The 20,664-nt window shown below is 46.0% G+C and overlaps 1 pseudogene; it reads left to right on the forward strand.

The window, feature by feature from the left end:
• The first annotated feature begins 3,596 nt into the window (after positions 1-3,596).
• LOC135368791 (tyrosine-protein kinase Abl-like) lies at positions 3,597-17,633 on the forward strand (annotated as a pseudogene).
• Positions 17,634-20,664: the final 3,031 nt, after the last annotated feature.

Below are 20,664 nucleotides of genomic sequence, written 5' to 3' on the forward strand. Positions count from 1 at the left end.
TTATTTTATAATTCGATGATGCATGCTTATTTGAGTTTTGTGTGTTCCAGTGCTCCTGCCGTTTTTCATATACTGTCGTCCTTGGGGTCCTGAGAGGGAACATCAAAAGTGCTTGGCATCCTAACGTGACTGGGCAGGTACCCAGCAGTATATTAAAAGGAGGCCCTTGTTAATAGCTCTGCTAGCAAACTCGTTCGCTAGCCATTTGCATTGCGCACGCTGCACAAGCTTTATGTGTGTGTGTGTGTATCTTGCGTTTTGCATATTGCGTGTGGGTGTACTTGAGGGTCTGTGTATATGACGGATGATTTTATGTCTTTCCAAAATGTAAACTTCTGCAGTGAAGATTGAAGCAAACGATGGGCCCTTGTACTAGCTGCTAGTACGAAAAAACAAAGAGAGCATGGCGCTGACCTGGCTAACCGTTATCCATGGCGTCCGTATATGCCCCACACTCATGTGCGAACCGCCGATCGGTCGATGTGAAACGAGTAGACGGAAAAATGTTTCGGGAGGGGCCGTTACGAGGGGGAGGAGGGGGTTTTAACCCCCGAAACCGCCCCTGCACCCCCGTGTACGCCACCGCTTATTGTGCACCTCCCACGGTACACATACACGCCATTGAGCTCCAATTATTATTATATTGTCATTATTATATTTATATATATTATTATATAGTCATTATCTCCGTTTTCACATCCCTTGCATGGCAGATCGTGTCACGATGCGAGCAAATCCTTTCTTATTTCCCTTTACCATATTTGGATTACTGGGACGTATAGTGACAAAAAGAAGGCAACACACGTAGTGTCCTCGTTGTCACTTCGTTGGCTGTTCACTGTTAGAAGTATTTCTCTATAAATACCAAGACCCTCGATACTTCCGACCTGCTTGTAAGCTCATTTTCAAATCGCCACCCGCGCTTCGAGATCACCGAGCGCAAATGGATCTCTTGGGCAATCCCTACTCCCGGATGTCCCCATCATTTGTCGACGGACTCCTGCCACACCTGCTCTGCTTTTGGGATTCCCTGGTCCTGCTCACGCTGTGTTTTTATATGAACCAACGAGACGAAGGGTGATTTGGGAACGCATTTACATACTGAGCCGCTACATTATTCAAGACGTGCAAGGTCCATCCATAAGCCTCGGGTCAATCTTCTGCGAGTGGCCGGCGCGGAACACGGGTAACCACTCCACTATCAAGCATCTCCATCTGGGGTCAAGAAGGGTTAGCGATCTCGTAAAGAAAGCGGCCTCTGAACTGACAGGAAAACATCTCCTGTTTCGTCTGTCTCGCAGAGACAGTCGTGGCCAATGTCTCGCAAGGGGGCGCGCTTTATGCGATTGCGATAGAAGGGCTGACTCAGACGCCTAAACTACAGGCCGAATAATACTCAATGAAAGTACCTTAGCTTTACGGCGTTAAAGGTATATGTGTAAAGCATCCAGGAAACCAGATAATGAATCTATGTCGTCCGTTAGACTTATGATCATAATTGTCCAACGGCGTACAACATGGAATAGACGATTTTAAAAAGATGCGCGCGCCACCATGCGCGCGGCGCAAAGCAGCATGGGAACTTTGAGGGACACTGCTATGGGCCAGTTTCACCAACGCCGGTTAAGAGTTGATCCGCGATCAAGCGTCCCTTAACTTGAAATTACGACTCAACCATCTTTCTGAAACGTTAGCAAGTGCTACTGGAATTCACCTTACATCACTAGCTAACGTTATTGAAAGAGCATTGACCGCTAGCTTCAAGTTTAGGGGACGCTTGATCTTGGTTTAAAGTTAACCGGCGTTGGTGAAACCGGGCCTATGTCGTATGCTTCGGTTATGGTTTACCCCGGTTGACGCTGCTGCTGCGCACACCGAGAATGTTGTTGTTCTTCTTCTACCTCCGCCTCTGGCCGTCTCGTAATGCTCTAAGTTCCCATGAGTCCTTGCGTGCCACAGGTGGCGCTGGCTTTTCTAAAAAGGACTACTTAGCCTATTATCGAACGCAGCCAAATTGGTCCTACCAGAATGGAGGCATAGCAGGAGTATACGTCCTTCTCGTATCCCAGCTCCTCAGTAAGTACCATGGGTATCATCCATGGGTACCATCAGTAGTAACCATGGGTAAGCCGGTTGCACTGAGTTGCAGTTTGCAGTTCGTCTCCGTCTTTTTCAAATGTGACTAGCTACAGGTACAGTACATGCATTGAAGTAACTCAGTTACTTCACGGTTACCTTTTGAGAAAAAAGCAGAGCAGGCCTCACTTCAAAAATCGAACCACGGTATGGTCTGCCGTTTCTTTTGCGCTGCAGTTCGTGCCAAGTCGAAAATTTTGCCTCGGAAAAGAGCGTGAGGTATGCCAACGTGACGTTCAGTTCACGCACATGCATGCCAGCCTGATCTTTAGTCAACGCACACATCAGCAGCGTAGACAGGAAAATGTTTCGGGAGGGATTCTATATGGGGACTTTACATAGGGGAGGAGGATTTCCCACTCGGTCCCCTCTCCCAAATGCACTACCAAAGGTACGGCTACGCCACTGACACCCATGCGAAAGTAGATACTCTGCAAACTTTCGATTTTTGACAAAGGGGGCCATTCTAGCGAAAGAACAAAAGTGTTCAAATAGAGCTAGAGTTGAGCATAGAACTCAGCAGGCTCTGCGCTTTAATTTCCGCCCAAACTCTGCAAAAAAGAAAAAAAGAAAAGGGGGCCCTCCGATTTTTGACCCGACGAAACATGAAGAGCCACCATGTTACCCTTGCTTCTTTCGCCATTTTTAGCAAACCTACCTTTTCTTTCTTGCTTTTTTTTTTCCTCTGCAAATTTCGTGCGCGGGAACCGAAGCACAACTCTTGCTGAATATCCGTGTTCAATTTTAGCTCGATTTCAGCACTTTTATTTTTGCGCTGGCAGAAGGAAGAAAACAACAACAACAACAAAAATTGTCCATTAAGAAGGCAGAGTTTTTCTCAGAAGTAGGGAATCTAATAGACCTATATGGTACAGCATTTATATAAAGTCACCTGCTTATCTCTACTGCTCTATTTATTTATTGGTAATGGTTACCGCGTTACAAAGCATTGAACCCTCATGAACTACTGTGCCTGAAGTACAGGGTGTGTGAAGATAAACTCCAGTGACTCTCACGTACGTGTGCAAATGCCACTAGAGTTTATCTGCAAACACCTTGTACAGAATGGATCCTGTATGGCGTTCCCCGTGACACTAGCGAGTTTTACTAAAGGTGTTTAGAAGGGCAAAAATGAGAATTTATCTTACTAAACATCCCGCAAACATAGTAAGACCTTCATAACGAACCCTGAGACTGGGGAAAGAACACACCCAGTCGTCCTGTTTCTTTGAAAAGCTGGTGACATCACATTGGTTTGATTTTCCGCCGGCGATAACCGCCCTTATCGCACTTTCTTTGGATTAAAACGAAAACTCGCTGCGTTATGATTGTATCGCGGTGTCACATGTTCTCAGCGGCCGCCAGTATGCCGCATTGCCATCTGGTTGGTCGCTCTGGTCGTCCCCATGTGTTCTCTGCGTTCATAGCTACATTGGTGGAGATGGTGTGCTGGTTCGAGAGTATGCATTCCTCCAGCGGAGCTACTCAACATGGCCGCCGACGATGTCGGCGACTACATGTTGTATCGCGGCTTTTTGTAAATTCCGCAGGAAATACGTGCGATCCGTGAAACATATGATAATGTAGCAAAGTTCCGCAAGTTGTAGGCGGATTGAATTCATTTGTTCGCTCACGCCGGACTATGGGAGCGCAGCATGGAAAGGAAAATCGTGGTAGCGCGTCGTCCGTAGGAAGTAGCAGTCATACTGGTAACAAGCTGACAAAACATGGTCAGAAGCAAAAAACTAAGGACACAAGGCTATCGGCGGCATCGGCGAACATCTTCACAGAACACAGTGGTGGGTATTAAGGGTTCAGTGCATCCAGGCGTACCAGTGTTCACACACAATCGTGTTGGAAACATGTTTTAGGCCTAATATGTTTGACGGACCCGATGTCTCTGAATGAGTCCAGTTCATTACAAAACGGCTCGGTAGTACCCCTGACAGCACTCAGAACTCTGGTTGTTGAAGTCGCTTTGTATCGATGTAAAGCGTAACGTTTTTGGCAGTAACATAGTTACTGCTGATATATCTGTCTCGTGTGGTTGACATCATCTACTTCGTGACACACAATGATATGAACGCTGATGAGCTGCTTGATATGAGCTGCTCATTAAAAGAATCGACTGCTACGCTGCTGTACTGACAGCACTAAACCAATAGCCCTACAGCGATCTCCATCAAGTAGGTCGAGCACAGAACTGAGAAGAGGCCATCGTTGCCACAGAGTTTCTTACTCGGAATTGCTCACTGTGTGTTAATCGCTAGATGTTTTTGGAAATGAACTTAGTCAGGCTTACGAATTTAGTTTTTAATTACTGGTCATCGCTTTGTGTGCCCCGATGTTAGGTACGAATATCGTGGGTTGAAGTTGTCATTTTGTTTTTGTCAAGTGACCATCTGGCATTGCTTATTTGTATGGCTACGACTTTTTTTTTTACTGATGAACTGAGGAACGCTTCTGAAATCTGCCGCGTAAAAGGTGAATGGATAGAACAAAAATGCTTGTTTGTTTTTGTCACTGTAAACGAGGGAGATCCTGTATATAGTTTTACTCCTGCATTGGTTAGCAGTGTGCCATTCAGTGTTTTCTCCACTGTTCTGAGGGGAATCATGTACTATACAGTACAGGTGTTGGAGCGATTTGAACTATCATGCAAAGTAACAGCTTTGAGGCTGAAACACACAACAGACAAACACAAGACTCCACAAATGCCACCTTTCAATTGTTCGTGAATTGAACTATTTAGTCACTTCGGCGGGATGCATTTAGGAAAGTGCTATGCATTTAAACCAGTTCTCGTACAGGATTCAACATGCTGCTTGTGGTAGAGTTCGTAGTAGGATATCCTGGGCCTGAATAAAGCACAAGGCCCGTTGTTGTATTTTTCTTAATGACAAAATGCTTCAATCTGCAAACAGTGCCAACCAAACCTGCCTCTGCAAAGTGTAGTGTTGCTGACAGTGTCTGCTTCTGGTGACACCAATCTTTCAGAGGCCTTGCTGCAGAGCAGACCCTTGCCCGACATACCCGATGGGGACGATCCGGGTGCATTCAGCGGATTCCTGGCAGACGGAGCCTCCCGCTGGATGTCTAAGGAAAATCTTCTGGCCCAGGAAGATGCGGATCCACAGCTCTTCGTTGCACTGTATGACTTTCAGTCAGGCGGCGAAAATCAGCTGTCACTCAAGAAAGGTCAGCTTTTGCTTGCATACCACATACGCTGCCTAGGTCGAATAGCAGTGTGCCTGTACCACACCATAGTGACCCATACCTCTACTGTAACGGTGTGTTCAGCGTCTGCCACCACAGTCCAAGTGACGTATGTAATGTATGTCATTATTGGGCTAAGACTTCGTGCACATTTATCGACAGTAAAAATTTATATGGAGAAAGCATCAGTTTATGTGTGTATGTAATTAGGTGCATTCTTCGATGCCCTAATGTAGTATATTTCAGGTCATCCAAAATCTACGAGCCGTGATTACGTGGCACTTCGAGTTCGAATTGGAGTCTTTTCCAAAATGGGTTGTCCCCATACTTAATACTTTTGCGTGTCCTCCGCCGCGGAGTTGTGAATGCGTTTATTTGCACGTCACGAGAATTGCTGAACATTCGATTACAACGTATCGTGTGACGATTTAATTCGTACGTGCATCGTTACAGGGGAGCAGGTGAAAGTCGTTTCCTACAACCGTACGGGGGAATGGTGCGAGGCGCAGAGCCGCGGTGGCCAAGTGGGCTGGGTGCCCTCCAATTACGTGACTCCGGTGAACAGCCTGGAGAAGCACTCGTGGTACCACGGCCCCATCTCGCGCAATGCCGCCGAGTACTTGCTCAGCAGCGGCATCAACGGGAGCTTCCTCGTACGGGAGTCGGAGTCCAGTCCGGGCCAACGGTCCATCTCACTCCGTTGTGAGGGCAGAGTGTATCACTATCGGATCAGTGAGGACTCGGAAGGGAAGGTCAGTGTGTACTTTACTCAATTGTACTGTGTTGAACTTGAAATTTGGACGTACCATCATTGAATGCTTGTTGTAGAACGTGAAAGAACTGATGTTCTGAGGCGGGAACAACATAGAAGGGACGAATACATGCAAAGCCTCGACGTTGCCACCTGCGTCGATCCCGTCGTGTGAATGCGTGTATGAGTGAGCAAAAATGTAAGAGTGAAAGGAGGATGAGTAAGAGAGAATGACTGGTTTGTCCCTTCAGATGACGCACCCTGGAAGTCGCTGAGAAGGCGTGTTAGCTTAGCTCAATTGGTAGAGCCCTGGACCGGCAATCCAGAAGATGTGGGTTCGAGTCCTACAGCTGGCTAACCTTTTCAGTGACTTTCATCTTGTAGAATTTGTATGCATTCATATTGACAAAAAGTTTTTTTTTTCTTTTTTCTCTTTTTCTGAAGTGATGTGCCAAGTATTCTCATCAAGGTTTGCCTGCATGAACGCTTGAAGTGTTTTATAAATAATATGAATAAATGTAAGATGAGCACTGTAGATTTTCACATACTTTATGCAAGTTTAATGCGCTGTAGTACCATGACCTACTGCAAGTGGAGACCACTTATATTTTTAGCTGATGTATAATGACTGTAGACCCATATCTTATATTTTCACGTGTACTGCACCAAGAGGAGAGTTCCTCACCATCAGAGAAAACATTGTATTCCACAATAACTTGTATTTACTTGTGCCTTGTATGTACCGCCGCACTCGGTGGCTCAGTCAGTAGCATGTCCGCCCGCTAATCTCAAGATCATGGGTTCAAACCCTTGCAGGTACAAGGATGACAAATAAACCTCAACTGGTGTCTTAGACGTCTGCTCACATCTGGTTGCTCGACGCAGTTTCCTATCTAATGCACATTTGTACACAACGTAATGGAAGCTCACATGTATAATTGGCTGAGTATGGCTTGGCTATGCTGTGTTTCTCTGCTTTGGCCATTCAGGAACTCGGGAGAACAGTCGTCATTTTTTGGCACATCTGGTTTTGTGTCTCTCAATTCTTTGAGACTCGTTGTGAATTGTTAGAAAAATGGAAGTTGTGTGGTCTTCAATTGATTGAGTGATGACAGTTAAAGAAATAGGTACTGGCAGTGGGATTCAAATCCACACCCTTTGATTGCAGTCCTAACCACTGATTTTGTCATACGTGTCATTAATTTTGCTCATGGGATTTTTAAAACTGCCTTTAACTACAGGGCATTGTGCGCCAAAGTTTGTTTTAGGCAAGGCACATAAGTTACTGTAGGAGCTCACCTGGCATTCTTCATAGCAGACATTTGTTAGTGTTATATTTGTTAATGCCGTTGGAATGTTTGAATTTTTCTAGTATCGCAGGGAATACTTATACGTTCGATTCCAATTCCGAACCGAATCTGAATTTTGGTAGTGCGTATTGAAATTGCGAATAGAATGCCTCTTCTGCACTGAAGATATGCGAATAGTTGCCGTGGAAAAAGACATTTTGCTTATTTTGCTGCTATTCGCTTCGTATTCACTTCTGTTTTACAGTTATTCACTTTGTATTCGAATATCCAAATCGGCTACTATTCACTTCGTATTCACTTCGGCCCTATAACTATCCCTTTGCATTGGTTTCGGTATTCAAACCACTATTCGCATGGGTCTAGCATTTGGTGTTGTTTTTTTTAAGCACATGTTGTCGCTCTTACTGCTATGATTGTCTTACCTTTAATAATGGTACCTCAACAATATCCATTCCATTGGTTACAGGTATATGTAACGGCAGAATGGCGGTTTAATACTCTAGCGGAACTCGTTCACCATCACTCACTCCATTCAGACGGTCTCATTACTCAGTTGCTCTACCCAGCCCCAAAGCGCAATAAACCGGCGGTCTTCGCGCTCAGCCCTGAGCCAGATGAGTGGGAAATTGATCGAACAGACATTGTGATGCGCCACAGGCTGGGCGGGGGCCAATACGGAGACGTCTACGAGGCGCTCCTCAAACGCTACAACCGCACCTGTGGCAGTCAAGACTCTAAAAGAGGACACCATGGCGCTGAAGGACTTCTTGGAGGAAGCGGCAATCATGAAGGAGATGAAGCATCCCAACCTAGTGCAGCTCCGAGGTTCGTTTTGGCTGATTTGGCCTTTGTCTTGCCTGTCCCTTGCTTATTGCTGCGCGTAACGCATCAGAGCTGCATCCCCCTGTCCTGCATTTGCAGGCGTGTGCACGAGGGAGCCGCCGTTCTACATCATTACGGAGTTCATGCCTCATGGCAACTTGCTGGACTACCTTCGAAACTGCTCGAGGGAAGAAATCACTGCCGTGGTGCTGATGCACATGGCCACTCAGATTGCTTCGGCCATGTCGTACTTGGAAGCACGCAACTTCATCCATCGTGATCTTGCTGCCAGGAATTGTTTAGTTGGTGACAGCCACCTAGTCAAGGTGAGACAGCACAAAAGGCAGTGCCTCCACAACTTTAATAAAAGTGCTGCTTCCACATGCTCATAATCCCACCATATTTATGTCGTTGGAACCCATTGTCCCCGTGGGACCTGTAGGGATATAGGATATATAGGGCATGACTTTTTTCGGGTTATATTTTTCAGCAATATTGCGGGGGGAGAGGGGTGGGTAAATATCGGGTCTCATTTTGCTTCACTAATGCGGGTGTAATCGGATTGAACTGAGCCTGATTCAGGCGGACTCTGGTTGAATCGGATTGAAGCAGGTGTAAATCTTCGGTTTACTTGGCATAATACATGACATACCAGTAGACAAGAGTACCAATATTTAGACCATGCATCTTAGAGCATATTTATACATTTACGACACAGTTTACAAAGTTCCATGTTAGTTGCGATGATGGTGTCGAGCAGTTCGAGGAAATATCTGGTTAAACCCCATCCTTGCCCGTTTGAATCGGGGGGTAAATATCGGGCGTAATCAGGTATAACCCTAAAAAGTCATGCCATTTATAGCAGTACTCATGAGAACTTTTGGTCTGGGGTATCGTATTTTCAGACACTTTTTTTTAGATTTTATTAATATCACTGGGATTCCACTGCAGTTTTTGCCTACCAACTTACCTGCTGTACGTGACCCACATTCTCGACAGGTGGCAGATTTTGGACTTGCACGACTCATGCGTGATGATACGTACACTGCTCATGCTGGGGCCAAGTTTCCCATCAAGTGGACTGCCCCAGAAGGACTAGCCTACAATAAATTCTCTACAAAGTCTGATGTTTGGGGTAAGGCACTGTTTTGACTCCACTGCATCACAGTGGTACTACCGTAGTTTCATGTGACGCGCTTTTTTTTTCTCATGGGCGCTGTGTGGCTTATCTGATGACTATTTTCCCCTGGTATTTTCCCCGTGTGCCGGTTTTAACGAAAGGGCCGACAGTGTCTCTGGAAGTCACCTTTCCCCCCCCCCCCCCCCCTCCCCTCCTCAAGCAGAGTTATTGAAAGTGGTGACAGTATTTCATGTCTGGGCACAATTCGATCTTGGTAGAGCACTAGAACTGACCACCTTTGTTGTACACCGTGCTGACCCGAGTAAGGACCACAGGGTTTATGGCCATCTCTTCGGTCTCCTTTGTTGCACAAGCATTCGTGTCATATTGCCGATAGCTTATCTGCCCCAAAATTTTCAAAACGTTCCTAAAAATGGGTCCTGCGGCTTATCTGCGGTGCGGCTTATACGCGTGAGATTACGGTACTATTTCTTTCAAGTGACATTTTTTTTGTCGTGGCACAGAAGCCGCCTAGTATTTGTTCGCTTGTTGCTGAAAAGCGAGAGAACAACAAAGAAATCTGTCTGTGCGTCACTGATATGGTATCTAATTGAGCAGGTAGCCCTGATATGGAACTACCATACAGATTGTGCAATTATCCATTGTGTGTTCCATTTGTAGAGATGACATTGACACAGAACAACTGACATTTGGTCACTGAGAAAGAAGGTTAGGGAGTGGAACTCCATATCGAAGCAAGCGTAGGCGGGCGACCACGAGAGCGTCACTTTGGGAGAGGGAGAAAAAGGCAGCTGCTGGCACCATGCAACAGAAGGTGCAGCAGTGCTGTGTCTTTGTTTTGCACTCCTGCATCGAAAACCGGAAAAAACGTGCTCTTGGAGGGTCGTGCAGCAGCTTTTGCCATGTTTTACGGATGTAAACTTACCGAGAACCATGAAGAACGTTTGTCTTCGCAATGAGCATCACGTGTGTTACATAACACGTCTTGTTCAGCGCAACACACAGGAAACAATTGCTGTCAGCTGCTGGCTCAGTTGAGCAGGCGACGGGAGAGGTGTTTTGTGGTTTTATGCTTTCATTGTGTTTGCCACGCCAAAACTCTAGGACCCATGAGCCAATACTCCGCAAACGCATAGTCTCACTTGTCCAGCTAAGTTATCATTTTGCGCATTTCGTGCTGCGTGTCGATGTGGTTTGAACAATAATGGTGCCTTTACACTTTGTCATGCATAGCATTGAACTCTGAATGGCAGAACAACACTGATGTGTCAAGTGCCACAATCACATCATATGATAGGAGTTAATTGGAACTGTAACGAGCATCTACACTTGGTTTGTTTAAATTGTATCTTAGCAGCCTGAGCCAGCATGGTAGCCTGAAAAATATTTCGAGGGGAGGGGAGAGGCATGGGGGAGGAGGTATTTCTCAAGCTAGAGCCAATGGACCAGAGTGAGGCGATAACAGCGTATTCTGCCTATGCCAAGCGACGGCACCACATGACAGAAAAATTTACCCTTCCATGCAACAGATGGCACTGCGGGCTGGTGCTGCTAAGTATGCATTCCCTGGTCGAGGGAGAGAGTTTCACCTCCTATCCTTCTTTCTCTGTGTGTTTGTGCTGTGATGAGAATAACACGTAGGCGTAATTATTGTTCATGTACCTTTGCTGCTACTCGGTGAAGCAACTTCAGGAGAGCAAAAATTAATGGAGAGGATCATTACTCGAGTCTTTTCGGATCTTCACTCTGGATTTCTGAGCGCTTCTGATATTCACTACAGCATTCGGCATCCTGCTCTGGGAGATTGCTACGTACGGCATGTCGCCCTACCCTGGAGTTGAACTCACAGACGTGTACCACATGTTGGAGTCTGGTTACCGTATGGAATGCCCCCCTGGCTGTCCTGCTCGTGTCTACGAACTTATGCAGCAGTGTAAGTTTCACATGACTATGGCTTCCTGAAGCAAACGTTGTCCTTTTCCACAGACGAAGCACGGCCAACGATTTATCTGTTGGTAGCCCTTATTATTAGACGCTTGTGTTTTCTGTCTCGCTCTTTTCCTTTTCTTTCTTTTTTCTTTTTTTTTTTGCTTTTGAAAATTGAGGGTGGGGGAATCAGGTCTTGTTTCAGGGGCTGAAAAATAAGGTGACGTCTGGCTATATGGGTGTACGAAAATGAAAAAAAGAGCTCGTCTTGCATTTGAGATGTACACAAGATCCTGAGCGGCTGTGGTGAGCGCACAGTCCTTATCATTCTCGTTGGTTGCTGAATTTGCACTTTGGCAAGTTCATTTTTGCCGTGTTTTTTTTTTACCCTTAACTGACAATGGTGCAAATTGGGATTTTTTGTAAAGATGTTAAGCTCTAGGACAGAAGGATCTATCTGTTATGTACTTGCCACATGCACACTTCTGAAAACATGTAGTTGGCGTGAGTACAAAAGCCCGTGTCACAATATTACGAGACTAATTTCCTATATCTATTTGTCTTGTAGTATCTATGTTGTGCGATAAGAATTTACAGCTGTGCTCTTTTGCGAAGAACTCCTCTATTACTCTACGCAATGCAGGTTTGCCTAGCGGTCCTGGAAAAATGGCAGCGTAAATATTCTGAAACTAATAAAAACACCTACCTAGCATGCACCTACCTACTACAGTATAGTACACTTGTAGCAAGACCCCCGGATGTTGTAGAAATTGATTTTTAATTGAACTGGAGTTCTCTCTCATGAGGGCAACATTCTCGATTTTATTTTCATAACAGCAAACCAAACCAACCAGACCTTTACAAAGAGGTTGCAAAGAGTTATACAAAAATGCAGTTGTCTGTGTCTACACCGTTGTTGCTTCTACATTCAAGCAGCAGATTACCGAAATCAAAGTTCCTGGAGTCATTTCACACATTTCTGTATCAGTGTTAATAATGTTCTCCATAGATGTGCATGCCTAGCTTATTGTACTACTATTATGACACTTATTACACTAGCCTATTATACTATTCCTTTGCTGTTATTACAGGCTGGCAGTGGGAGACAACAGATCGGCCTACCTTCCAGGAAATTCACAATACACTCGAGAACATGTTCCAGAACTCCAGTATAACTGAAGGTGACTATTTGGGTTGCATACTACTACTGTCAAGCCCACTTGCTGTGTTGTCAGTAACAAATAGGCAAAAGTACTTGTCCTAATTGTACCTTGGCTCCAATTACGGTATGTCTAATTATGGGCTATATGGGTATAGCCCGCAATATGTCAAATAGACAATTTAGTTGGCCTGCTGCAGTGTGTCGAGAAATGCTACTCAGAATTGTTTATCCCTACTAGTTATGACCATTTATAATATTTCATTCGATTGGGGACTGTTTGCAAATATAAAATTTCAGATGGTATAGTATAAGTCGACTGAACTGAATGGATGAATATCGTTGAAGTCCTAGTGGTAGGATATCCGGCAATACAACATCACACATTGCTAGTTGTTTTTGCATCCAGTTGACTGAGTCTCGGACCTGGCGATGAAACTCCCTGTCATCATCATCATTAAAACAAACTTGTTGTTTCTTGCAGACAGTTTATTTTTGCGTAGACACTATGGTGCAACTAGCTGTAATGCACTTTCTTGCACGATATTGCTCCCTGTGGAAGTGTGATCATGAGGCAAACTTTCTTGTTGTTGTTGTTGTTGTTGATGAAATATGTGTGTAACCGTAAACGATCTGGTATATGCTGCCTCTAATTCGGAAGCGTATACAGAACGACCTTTGTGGTTCTTAGCAACATTTTTTATCCCTAGAGGTGGAAAGACAACTAGAAAAGCAGACACCAGCTGCAAAAAAACATCCTGGAATGTCACCCACATTTGGAACAGTAGATGACGACCAAGAAAACAGAAGTCCAGACACAAGTGAGTCAATAAAGCTTTCTTGGATCTGCTGTGATTGACCCGGGGAGTGCAATTTAAGGTAGAACAATTTATTGCACTATTGTAGAACTTATTGTATCTCTACGCACTTGAGCAGCATTTGAGCAGCATCGCGACCAAAAATTTGCACTGATTCCAAAGTCATTTCGTGGTTCCATACTCTTTGTGGTGCTACATAGATGCTATATGGTTAGGGCCCTATGTTTTCGGGTTTTATGTGTTTTTTTTTTTTATCTGGGCGAGAGGGGAGGTAAAAACTCCAAACTAAAAAGCGAATAAAAAGTTCGTTTTTCCAGCCTGTTTTCCATAGCATCTCTCTTTTGCGTCGACTGCAGGATAATGTGCGTAGTGCAAGTTCTGTAGCGGGGCACTGACGTAGGTCAGCTCCTCTACAGCGACATCCCTCGTAAAAACGATTAGAGCCGCAATAACTGCCGACATCGTTATACGGGTTTTATTACGGGTTATATGGGTTATACGGGTGTTACAGGTTTTACTATGGGTTAAGTTATATGTGGGTACGGGTTAGAGGTAATTTTTTGAAACGTACTTGCCTACAACAGTCACTTCAGAAAGTTTTAAAGAAATCTCATGTAACGTAGCAATCTGCCATGGTGATTTGTGCATTACTCGTGAAGCTCAATCCTACAGCATGATGGCTTTCTTTCTTCTCACGTAGATGTGCAGTCAGTGGTGAAGACAAGCCAAAGCATGCTGTTAACCAAGGCAACAGGGGTTCAGCTGCGAAGGCCAGGTGGAACTCGCAACAAGCAAGCTCCGGTGCCCCCAAAGCGCACTAGCTCATTCCGTGATAGTACCTATCAGGACAGGAACCCAGATGAAGAGGGTGAAGAGGACAACTTTGCCAATAATGGAACTTTGGAGCGAGTGTTCGAGTTCCCTAGTCACGAAGCGCAGGACACGACAGAGCCCAAGGAACCCAGTCCAGAAGCGGAGCTGCATTCTGCCGCCAGCGTGCCCAATGTGTCCCAGCAGAGGCCGCAGAAGCTGAAGAAGGCTCGCACGTACCCTCCAAACGTTCAGCCGCAGCGGACTTCCGGCCGGGAGGCCTCTTCATCCAGCAGACCAGCAAAGAAAGTACAGATTGCTGCCCTCGAAGTGCAGAACGTGAAGCGAGCCATCAACCGCTACGGCACCCTGCCGAAAGGGGCACGCATCGGTGCATATCTCGAGTCGCTAAGGCAGCATGGCCTTCATACGGGAACTTCCTACCAAGAGCCAGTTGTGGAAGGAGAGAGCAGACCGGTTCACTACCAGTCCGGAAATGTTGTCACCATGGGAAATAATAATAATAATAATGAGGAGGGAGAAGGCCCAAGTCATGCCTTCCTTCACAGGCAAAAGTCCGACTTGACTCACACGAAGGTGAGCGACGCCTTTGAGACGGGGTCCATCCCGGAAACGAGGCGACCCGTACCCAAGCCCATTCCGTCGCCGAGGCTGCCCCGTAACCAGAAGTTCGACGGCAAACCAAACGCCGGAAAGGACATCCAGGAGGAAGCGTGCCGGGGAGCTGCGGGCGAGAACGACGCGCAGCTAGCTGACCCGTACCATCAGTCGGCTTATGCCAGGGTTCCGCTCACCCCGCCTTCTGGTTTCTCGATGCTGACATTTGGCAACTCGTCAATTAGAAGGACCCTGAAGCGGAGGCCCAAGGATCGTCCCCCGAGTCCCCCGAAGCACGTGGTCGTTAAGAGCGGTTCCGTCGACGACCAGTTGAGCCGTCATTCGGGGAATTCCACCGCGGCCACAAAAGCTGCGTCCGACAGCAACCAGAGTCCTCAAATGCCCGAGCCGCCGCTGTCGGCTGATGTTCAAGAGGGCGAGGGATTACTCTCGTTCGACGACGAAAGCTTCCCTCCGCCTCCCGAATTCAGTAATCCCGACCAGAGAGCCCCCGAATGTCCAGACCACTATCCGCCGCCGCCGGCAGCGAACGATTTGTTGGCAAGGAGCTCAGCAGCACAAGTGGTATCGGAGTTGTTTGAGAACCTCAAGATGAAAGCCCGGAGAAAAGCAGCTGAGACGGGAGAGGCATCTTCTCAAACGACCGAGGTCCAACACGCACGGGGGCTCGTCCCTGCCAATGGTCGCTCTGCCGAGCCGAGCAAGCAACCGCCGAAGAGCAACAACGCGGACGATGAAAATCAAAACCGGCTGACCTCGCCGGTGGACCAGACTGGGCCGCTTGAGGAGGATAAGCGGCAGAGCTCTGGCAGCATCAGCAGCCTGAAGAAGCTGTGGGAGACGGGTGGTAACGTCCCGCCTCAAGAGGCGGTGCGGAAGGTCAGCCCCAAGATAGCCACGAGGCGACCGGAATCCCTGCGGCTCTCCAAAGGCGAAAACGTCCAGTCGGACGAGTGCAAGTCTTCGCCGCCGCCGCCCTCCCCTCCCGTACCTCCTCCCAAGACACCGGAGGAAGGGGGAGCGGAAGAAGCTCAACAACCGCACCAGCCGCACGTCTCCAAGCCTGTGGTTCCTACCAAGCCTGCCCTGAAGCCCTCCAAGCTCCCAGCCGCCACAGGAGCCATTTCCTCCGGCACGGTCACCAACAGGTACCTCAAGTCCTCGTCGGCACCGCACGCTGCCAAACCACCCGTAGTGCCGCGGAACCAGTCTCGCGGGGACAGTCCGAATAATACCAACGACGAGGAGCACATGATGGAGAGCAAGACCTCGATCCTGGAGATATCCAGCAGTCTGGAGAGCGGCATCGCAGTGCTGAAGTCATCCAGTTCGCTGAGCAGTGTGAGTGTGATGCAGCTGTCGGACAAAGTTCAGCTGTTCTGGTCGACGTGCAGCAGCTACGCGGAGAGCATACCTCCGCATGGGAGGTTTCGTTTTCGGGAGCTCCTCTCCAAGTTGGAGGCACAGGGAAACCAGCTGCGAACTTGTTCTAGTAACAACAGCTCTGCCAGTGCCAAGCTATTCACCGACCTTCATAACACGGTGCGGGACTTGGTCAACGTAGTGCAGCGATGAGGAATGGTGCTTCATGCTGCCACTGCTGTACATAATGTCAGAAGTGAAACTCGGGTAATGTGAAGGCTTGATTCGCAACCAAGGTTTTCCGCGCGCACATGTTTCCGTACTGAATGCTTGTCGCAGTTTTGTGATAATGTCACCCTTGGTGACGTGCATGGCATATGAAGGGATAGCTGACATAGTTTTCATATGCATCATAGGCAGTGCTTGAAATCGTGTGAAGACAGAAGTTTGCCTTCTGAAATTAAATGGGTACCCTAGTTTATTGGTAGCACTTTGGCTCCCTGTGGACAGTTGCAATTTTCCTCTCTTGGTGCTTCTGCTGTAGTTTTCATTTACAGTAAACCCCTGTTAACTCGAATTCATGAAACGTGGGGCAAAATTTGGAGATAGGCGGTGTTTGGGATACGCAAAATTGTCAATGTAACTAACGACCATACGTTGTTGGAATTAACATCTCGGTACACTTAACGAACTGCAATTACTCAAGATGACCACTTAAAAATAAGAAAACAAAATCGCACTTGGTGTAGAAAAACTTCAGAGGCATGTTGAAAACTTTTGTTCCAGTGTCAGCGCTTTGTCAGAAGGTTCCCAACAACAAGGAAACTAACAACACTTCACACCCTTCACTTCCTACGACAAGATTTCGAAATATAGTATTTGAACCTTGCCTCGAAAAACCTTTGAGATATAAGCAGTGACTAATGTGCACTCAAGAAACCTTTGACGTAACCGATATTTCGAGGCACTGTTATGATGTTTCGAGGTAATGAGTTGGAGTTAACGAGGTTCTACTGTAATTTAAATGCCTCTGCACTTGCGTCGTAGTGTGTGTGTGTGTGTTTTCCCACTATAGGCAAACATCGGTTGCGAATCTGCCCTCAATGTTTGTTTGTATTCTAGTCCCTATTTGATTGTGTGTGTGTGTGTGTGTTGGAGTCTCTTCACAAGGAGTGACAATAGGAAGGCGGAGCACAGAAATTGAGAATGGAATTGTTGTCTTGTAGCATCGAGGCTGTCTGAGTGCACGAAAGTTGAGTGTGTAATTTATCTGTCTACCTTCCGAAGCAGTCGTGATTTATATCCTTTGAGACGTGAAGCCAAAGTCTAGGTTGTAAAGGACTTTTGTATGATACCAGGAATTCTACCAGAAAACTACATTCACAAGACACTCTATTTTGATGTGATTGTAAGGGAATGTAAATGTACGTTTTGAATGTGTGGTGATTGTGCAATTTTCTATGCATATGTAAATTTAAATATTGTAATATGGAGAGAAGGTAGTAGCTTCTAAATTATTCATAATAAATGCATACACATTGAGTATGACTCGTAGTTTTCTTTTTTTAAAACACATAGGCAGTACATACAGTGTGTCCCCCAAAACGTTTCATTTAGAACGACAATGGTTGGTCAACGGCATTTGTTCTTACTAGGTTTTTGCCACCTCCTGATGTGAATACCCTAGCCGTGTCGCCGTCCTTTGTGGTCCGTTTTGCTTACCGCCTCATCCCTCTCTCTCTCTCTCCCCCTCCCTCCCTCCCTCCCTCCTCACGTAACATATGACGTCCCACATGAGGAGCCTGTGCGTCTTGGACTACAGCCGAAAAGAGTCTCCCGCTATATTCACTGGCTATTTATACCAAGCCATGCCACCTGGCGAGCACTAGAAGTTATGCCCCTGCATGGTGTAAGGATGACCCTTCTTGGTTTATCAGGAAAACCACGATCACAAGGACAGCTGTTGATAGACATCTACCCGAAGAACGTTACCATAATGTTCGTAGACTGAAACCAAAACAAATCAGAGGGGGAGGGCTGGGTTCCATGAATGGGCACTTGTTTGCTGTGTCTTATGCTGAAAGAAAAGTTTGGCCGGAGGTCATGTCCCTTTCAGGGACTGTCTTATTCCCCTCAAGACCGTGACTTTCGGGAGCGACCTTTTTCGCCCTTAGCTTCGAGCATAGTTCAACTCTACGAAATTTGTGATGCTGTCGAAAACTATGACGTCATTCGTTTACAAACAGGGAGAGGTCTAATTGAGCAAACATTTTGCAAAGAAAAAACTTCGAATTTTTCCTGTAAAGAAGCACCAAGTACCGTTTTTTCCATTTCTGGCGAAAAAATAAAAGTGCTCAAATCGAGCCAGGATTTTGCATGGCCACTCAGCAGGAGCTGCGCTTTAATTTGAGCCCAAATTGTGCGACGAAAAAAGACCTTCGAATTTTTCCCATAAAAAACACCAAGGGGCTTACCTTTTTTTCTGGCGAAAAAATAAAAGTGCTCAAATGGAGCCAAGATTTTGCATGGCCACTCAGCAGGAGCTGCGCTTTAATTTGAGCCCAAATTTTGCGACGAAAAAAGACATTCGAATTTTTCCCATAAAAAACACCAAGGGGTTAGGCTTACCTTTTTTTCTGGCGAAAAAATAGAAGTGCTCAAAGGGAGCCAGGGTGTTGCATGGCCACTCAGCAGGAGCTGCGCTTTAATTTGAGCCCAAATTGTGCGACGAAAAAAGACCTTCGAATTTTTCCCATAGAAAACACCAAGGGGTTAGGCTTACCTTTTTTTCTGGCGAAAAAATAAAAGTGCTCAAAGGGAGCCAGGATTTTGCATGGCCACTCAGCAGGAGCTGCGCTTTAATTTGAGCCCAAATTTAGCGACGAAAAAAGACCTTCGAATTTTCCCCATAGAAAACACCAAGGGGTTAGGCTTACCTTTTTTTCTGGCGAAAAAATAAAAGTGCTCAAATGGAGCCAGGATTTTGCGTGGCCACTCAGCAGGAGCTGCGCTTTAATTTGAGCCCAAATTTAGCGACGAAAAAAGACCTTCGAATTTTTCCCATAAAAAACACCAAGGGGTTAGGCTTACCTTTTTTTTTGGCGAAAAAATAAAAGTGCTCAAATGGAGCCAGGATTTTGCGTGGCCACTCAGCAGGAGCTGCGCTTTAATTTGAGCCCAAATTTAGCGACGAAAAAAGACCTTCGAATTTTTCCCATAAAAAACACCAAGGGCTTACCTTTTTTTTTGGCGAAAAAATAAAAGTGCTCAAATGGAGCCAGGATTTTGCGTGGCCACTCAGCAGGAGCTGCGCTTTAATTTGAGCCCAAATTTAGCGACGAAAAAAGACCTTCGAATTTTTCCCATAAAAAACACCAAGGGCTTACCTTTTTTCTGGCGAAAAAATAAAAGTGCTCAAATGGAGCCAGGATTTTGCATGGCCACTCAGCAGGAGCTGCGCTTTAATTTGAGCCCAAATTTTGCGACGAAAAAAGACATTCGAATTTTTCCCATAAAAAACACCAAGGGCTTACCTTTTTTCTGGCGAAAAAATAAAAGTGCTGAAATGGAGCCAGGATTTTGCGTGGCCACTCAGCAGGAGCTGCGCTTTAATTTGAGCCCAAATTGTGCGACGAAAAAAGACCTTCGAATTTTTCCCATAGAAAACACCAAGGGGTTAGGCTTACCTTTTTTTCTGGCGAAAAAATAAAAGTGCTCAAATGGAGCCAGGATTTTGCATGGCCACTCAGCAGGAGCTGCGCTTTAATTTGAGCCCAAATTTAGCGACGAAAAAAGACCTTCGAATTTTTCCCATAGAAAACACCAAGGGGTTAGGCTTACCTTTTTTTCTGGCGAAAAAATAAAAGTGCTCAAATGGAGCCAGGATTTTGCGTAGCCACTCAGCAGGAGCTGCGCTTTAATTTGAGCCCAAATTTAGCGACGAAAAAAGACCTTCGAATTTTTCCCATAGAAAACACCAAGGGGTTAGGCTTACCTTTTTTTCTGGCGAAAAAATAAAAGTGCTCATATGGAGCCAGGATTTTGCGTAGCCACTCAGCAGGAGCTGCGCTTTAATTTGAGCCCAAATTGTGCGACGAAAAAAGACATTCGAATTTTTCCCATAGAAAACACCAAGGGGTTAGGCTTACCTTTTTTTCTGGCGAAAAAATAAAAGTGCTCAAATGGAGCCAGGATTTTGCATGGCCACTCAGCAGGAGCTGCGCTTTAATTTGAGCCCAAATTTTGCGACGAAAAAAGACATTCGAATTTTTCCCATAAAAAACACCAAGGGCTTACCTTTTTTCTGGCGAAAAAATAAAAGTGCTCAAATGGAGCCAGGATTTTGCGTGGCCACTCAGCAGGAGCTGCGCTTTAATTTGAGCCCAAATTTAGCGACGAAAAAAGACCTTCGAATTTTTCCCATAGAAAACACCAAGGGGTTAGGCTTACCTTTTTTTCTGGCGAAAAAATAAAAGTGCTCATATGGAGCCAGGATTTTGCGTAGCCACTCAGCAGGAGCTGCGCTTTAATTTGAGCCCAAATTGTGCGACGAAAAAAGACCTTCGAATTTTTCA

The sequence above is a fragment of the Ornithodoros turicata genome, chromosome 9, assembly GCF_037126465.1.
Source record: "Ornithodoros turicata isolate Travis chromosome 9, ASM3712646v1, whole genome shotgun sequence".
NCBI classification, from domain to species: Eukaryota; Metazoa; Arthropoda; class Arachnida; order Ixodida; family Argasidae; genus Ornithodoros; species Ornithodoros turicata.